The 6,000-nt window shown below is 45.0% G+C and overlaps 1 protein-coding gene across 1 annotated transcript in view; it reads left to right on the top strand.

Moving 5' to 3' along the window:
* The first annotated feature begins 737 nt into the window (after nt 1-737).
* CCDC126 (coiled-coil domain containing 126) overlaps nt 738-6,000 on the top strand; it is a 43,720-nt gene continuing 38,457 nt past the window's right edge. The window contains exons 1-2 of the mRNA XM_012447821.2: nt 738-961; nt 1,323-1,407. The gene's annotated coding sequence lies outside the window, so the exon portion shown is untranslated. The remainder of the gene's footprint in view (nt 962-1,322; nt 1,408-6,000) is intronic.

Below are 6,000 nucleotides of genomic sequence, written 5' to 3'. Positions count from 1 at the left end.
TTTTTGAGACAAAGTTCCGCTCTTGTTGCCCCGGCTGGAGTGCAGTGGCACAACATCAGCTCACTGCAACCTCTGCCTTCAGGGTTCAAGCAATTCTCTTGCCATAGCCTCCCGAGCAGCTGGAATTACAGGCGCCCGCCACTTCGCCCGGCTAAGTGCGTATTTGTAGTAGAGATGAGGTTTCACCATTTTGGCCAGGCTGGTCTCGAACTGCCGACCTCAGGTGATCTGCCCGCCTTGGCCTCACAAAGTGTTGGTATTATAGGCATGAGCCAACGGCGCCTGGGCTCCACATACATAATTATATCATCTATAAAAAAATAATTTTGTTTCCTCCTATTTAATCTTCAATCCTTTTATTTTTCTTGCCTCACTCCACTGGCTAAGGACCTTCGGCTGCAATAATTGGTATTCGTATCCGTAGCACACTTAATCACCACTAAGCTTTTCCAGCCTCAGGTCAACTGTACTGGGAGGTTGGTTTCTCACTGGAGGTAGCCCTTCTTCAACCGCCTGCAGCGAGTTAAGGCAGAGGGTATGCCTCTGGCGGGCTCATCTTCCAATACAGAAGAGCCCGCCGCCCCTCTCTGGTTGCGGCGCAACGGCGTCGTTCTGATCCGGGGTAGGTGGGGAGCGGCTGGATGCACGTGCCGCCGCTTCCTCATTCTGATACTACATCTCCCACAATGCCTCGCGCCGCGGGCGGCTGGTCCCCGAGTGTGGGAAGGACCGGCCGGGAGGCGGAGCGGAAGCCGAGTGCTAGGGACTAGCGGAGTAAAATCTCCACAAGCTGAGAACCAACCGCCTCTCGATTCCCACCACCCCGGCCTTTCTCCATCCCGACCTGGAGCTGCTTCGCCAGTGCGGGACGCAGCTGACGCCCGCTAATCAGCTCTCGCTGCGTCGCCTCGGCTCAGAAGCTCCGTGACGGCGGCGACCGTGACGGGAAGCCCAAGGCAAGGTAATGAGGAGTGGGCGAGTCCGCCGGCCGGACCCGCGCCTCTTACGGAGCCCCTCGGCCCCTGCGGCTGCTCCTCCACCGCCGCGCCCCCGGCTCCGGTCCCCGCCACGCCGGGGCCGCAGCTGCGGAAACTCGGCTCGGGAACGGGCCGGCAGCCTCCGGCCGCGGCCGGGAAGGCTCTTTGTCCCTTCCTTTGGGCCGCGTCTCTGTCCCTTGGCGTCTGACAGCTGCGGCCCCTCGACCCGGGCGGAGAACGGAGCGTGGCGGAGGCTGCGCGAGCCGAGAGGGGCGGGCTCGGTCCGGGGCTGTGGGTTGGAGAGCCCGGGCGGCACAGCATTCACTTCTTTTTCTGTTTTGACAGCCAAGTTCTGTTCTACTTTGGGAGAGCGAGAAAGTCAGATGCCCCTTTTAAACTCCGTCTTCAAAACTCATCTCCTGGGTGACTGGTAAGGATGAACTTAAACTACTGTGTTGTTGACTGTGGCGGTAATGAGAATGGCTCAGTCAGCCAGGGTTCGAATCCTGCCTGGGTTTGTCTCACTGCCTGCCTTGGTAATCTTGGTTACTTAAGGCTCTCAGCCTGAGTTTTCTCGTCCATCAAAACACACCGCTTTAAGTTGTTAGAATTAAAAAAATAACAGACCTATAACGTCATTAGTTCTTCATTTGATGAAAAGATCCTTTGAATGTGATACTTAGCTATGACTGAAGTGAACGAAGTGGACTTTGGACTTGAATTTTGTGCTTTTCTTTGTTTAATCATTAGCATCTTTGGTTATGTGTTCTTCACTTTGTACTTTGTTACCCTAAACCTAAGCAAAGGATTCGTTAAAATATGTCATCTTCCTAATTTCTGCTGTTTTAAGATGGCTGAGAATGTTCTTAGGAAATTGATGACTCTGCTTTTCTGTGGATCAGCTTTAGAAATACAAGAATTTATTCACCTCTCCCCTCCCCCTCAGGGGTGTGTGTGTGTGTGTGTGTGTGTGTGTGTGTGTGTGTGTATGTCCCTCAGTCTTTTGGGGATCCTTAGAGGCGCTTAAGTGTTTCATCAGAGTAGGCATCCAGGTGTTCTGCAGTCCTATCTCTGGGCTTCACCATGTTTACCCTGTGTCAACTTTTTCCTACTTCTGTCTGCACCTTCTCACTGATTAATAATTTCCCCAGTTTGGGATTTGTGTTTACAAGTTGTAGTTTTTGTTCACAAGACAACCTGAATGAATGCGTTAAATTTCATCAGGAATGACTTGATACATTTCACGAGTCCCTTTTCACTTTCCGTTGTTCTTGCACTATTTTCTCCTGAATTTTACTGATGTTGGTTATGAGTTTTTCTTCAAGGAAATCTCTATGATCCGTAGTTGAAGTTTATTTTTCACTTAAAATATCTTCTCTGTACTGCTTTGAGTTCAAACACTGTTATGCAATATGTGCAATAACACGTCCTGAGTAAATACTGTTTTAAAATATGAAGTTGTAGGGGGAAAAAGCCAGGGGGCCTGATGCATTGCTGGTGTTACTTCTTTAGTGACAGATTAATTTTTTAAATATATGTGAGGAAGAAAAGGAGAAATCTAATGAATGTATTTTATAAGCATAACAGAGCCAGAGAATAAATAAATGGAAAACTTATTTAAACTGTGGAAAGAGGCATATGCACATAAAATTTCTGATTCACTCTAAAATGTGTTGCAAAAATACTTTTTTTGAGGAAACTCTTTCTATGTTGGTGTTATTTCGTGCAGCGTAGGACAGAGAGTAATGACTACGGAAATAGGAGTCCTTAGTTTTGTCCTTGCTCTGTCACTATCTGTGTAACCTTAGATTACTTTGTGGTCCCCAATTTCCTCATCTCTAAAATAGTGAATTGGTCTGATTCCAAGGACTCTGCTAGCTCAGACTTTCAATGATAAACCTTTTTAGAGATTCTTTTTAATGTGGAAACAAAATCGGTGTAAACCCTTTTAGTCATTTGTGTTCTTAGTGTTTCTTCCTGCTTCAAATAAAATTCTTTCAAACTACCTTGAAGGAAGGAATATATATAAGAAAACAAGAAAGCTGCCAGAAATCAGAATCTCTACTGGCCAGTTTTCACTCTCTCAGGAGCTGCACATGTTTACTCTGCATTTTTGACATGCTTTATTCTTTTTCTCCCTACTCTGTATCTTTTGCACATAGCCTGTGTACCTACTGTGTCTGATTCTTCATAACTTTATCTTGTCAATCCCCTAACCCAACTTTATGATTTATTTTCATGCCTTCTCCTTCAGCTCCTTCTGCCAACTGTCTGGTTTTTCCCTGGGGCCTCTTTGAGGCCAGAGATGCTAGCCTAGTTGGCTGTGGAAGGGGAGGTGGGGTCATGTGGCACAAAACATGATTGGCCAAGGCCGTGACAGTACATGCTCTGTGATTAAAGTATCTAGGGCTCCGTAGTGTGTGTGTATATATGTAAGTTTTTTTTTTTTTTGAGACAGAGTCTTGCTCTGTTTCCCAGGCTGGAGTGCAGTGGTGCTGGCTCACTGAATCCTCTACCTGTTGGGTTCAAGGAGTTGTTGTACCTCATGCCCAGCTAATTTTTGTAGTTTTAGTAGAGACAGGTTCTCACCATATTGGCCAGGCTGGTCTTGAACTCCTGACCTCAAGTGATCTGCCTATGTCAGCCTCCCAAATGCTGGGATTACAGGCATGAGCCATGGAGCCTGGCCTGCATAGTATATTTTATTTTATTTTATTTTGAGACAGAGTCTCACTCTGTCACCAGTCTTGAGTGCAGTGGTGCGATCTCAGCTCTCTGCAATCTCCGCCTCCCAGGTTCAAGCGATTCTTGTGCCTCAGCCACCCAAGTAACTAGGTTTACAGGCATGCGCCACCACATCTGGCTAATTTTCATATTTTTGATAGAGACAGGGTTTCACCATGTTGATCAGGCTGGTCTTGAACGCCTGGCCTAAAGTGATCTGCCTGCCTCAGCCTCCCAAGGTCCTGGGATTACAGGTGTGAGCCACTGTAATCTAAAATATGGCCTGGCCATATTTTAGATTAAACTTTTACTGTAGCATAATGGTTAGTTTTCCTTTTGCCATAACATTTTCTATTTTTGTCCCTGCCTCATTTTACTATTTTTCTTTTATCTGTTTTTGTAATATTCACATTACAAAATGTTGTCTTCTCTTCCCTCTCCCAAATGTGCCATCTAAAAATGAACTGATAGCTTGACACTCGTATTTCCATATCTTAGCTGGAATTTTAGTGTAGTTTTTGCATTTTAAATCTTAGACCTTATTGTGGAGTGAATGGGCTGTGTTCTGTGTTAATCCCCCCACATTAGCCTCAGGCAGTATTACATAGAAAAAATATTTTAGGAATGGCCCTTTTTTTTGGTTTGTTTTTGAAGAGAACTATTTGAACCTCTGAGCTGTGGTGAACATACTGTGTCTTTTTGTAGTAAATCTATGCCTGTCTAGCTGAAATTCCTTTGGAGACTAATAGGCAGTAGTTCTTTTAGTACGTTTGGCTGAGTGAAAGCTGGTCTTCCTGCTAGTTGCCATTATTGCTGTTACTTTAGCTATAGTTAAAATGGCACAAAATGTAGAGCACCGAATAAATGCAAAAATGAGATTTAAATGAAAGATTTTAAGGTAGTATTAGCCATCTACTTGCGTTTTTAATGTTGCCGTTGCTATGTTTGCATAAAATACAAGGAAGTACTTCATGACAGCCAGTGTGAAATGCAGTATTTTAAAAACTTTTTGATAACAATCCATAGTAAGAGATCTTTTTATATCAAGACTCCATAGATGGCTGGGCATGATGGTGTGCGCCTGTAGTCGGTCCTAGTTATTAGGGAGGTTGAGGTGGGACCAGGAGTTTGAGACTGTCCTGGGCAACGTAGTTAGATCTTGTCTCAATACGAAAAAAAAAGAAGACTCCATAGTTGTTTAACAGGTTTTGCATAGGCTGGGCTCACTGACTTATGCTTGTAATCCCAGCTCTTTGAGAAGCTGAGACAGGAAGATCACCTGAGCTCAGGAGTTTGAGACCAGCCTGGGCAACACAGTGAGACCTTGTCACTGCTAAAAATAAAATTTGTCAAGTGTGGCGGCACATGCCTGTGGTCCCAGCTGCTTAGGAGGCTAAGGTAGGGGCAGAGGATGGGGTATCTCTTGAGTCTGGGAGATCAAGGCTTTAGTGAGCTATGGCCACCGCATTCTAGCCTGGGCAACAGAGCCAGACCTTGTTTCAAACAGCAACAACCAAAAACTGCATGCATGCGTCTATATATGTAAAAATCAATTGGAAATTTCACAAAATTGGTAGTGTGTACAGTCTACTCTGATGGTTTTTTCTTGTGTTTTGAAAAAGTACTCATTGCAAACTGTTGATTTTGTTCCCTGCTTTTGAAAAACAGTGGAGTTGGCTAGATGGGCTGGCTCAAGCCTTTAATCCCCGCACTTTGGGAGGCCAAGGCAGGTGGATCATGAGGTCAGGCGTTCGAGACCAGCTTGGCCAATATAGTGAAACGCCATCTCTACTAAAAAAAAAGTACAAAAATTAGCTGGGCGTGGTGGCGCGTGCCTGTAGTTCCAGCTACTTGGGAGGCTGAGGCAGAAGAATCGCTTGAACCCAGGAGGCAGAGGTTGCAGTGAGCCAGGATCGTGCCACTGCACTCCAGCCTGGATGACAGAGCAAGACTCCGCCTTAGAAAAAAAATTATCCATGTTTGTTTTTCTGTTTTTGTATTTCATAACAGGGAATATCTTGGAGTTTGAACAATTGTGTTTAAAATGCTTAATACCAGTTTTAAGTAAATACACTGACAGATGGCTACCTAGACCTTGTTTCATACCTGATCTTGCCACTGCCCCTTTCAGTTTAGAGAACACCAATAAGAATATATTTTTCTTTGTAAATACCACCATATCAGATCATTACTGTTCCTATATATCACCAAACAGTGGAACTGCCATTTTCATAACACAGGGGAACACACAGCTTTCTTTGCTTGTGGGTTTCCTTCTCTTTACTTTGTATGATTTCTT

This window comes from Aotus nancymaae, unplaced genomic scaffold, assembly GCF_030222135.1.
Source record: "Aotus nancymaae isolate 86718 unplaced genomic scaffold, 86718_ANA_hifiasm-v0.15.2.pri h1tg000025l, whole genome shotgun sequence".
In the NCBI taxonomy this organism is placed as follows: domain Eukaryota; kingdom Metazoa; phylum Chordata; class Mammalia; order Primates; family Aotidae; genus Aotus; species Aotus nancymaae.
This window is presented reverse-complemented; position numbering and strand designations above follow the sequence as displayed.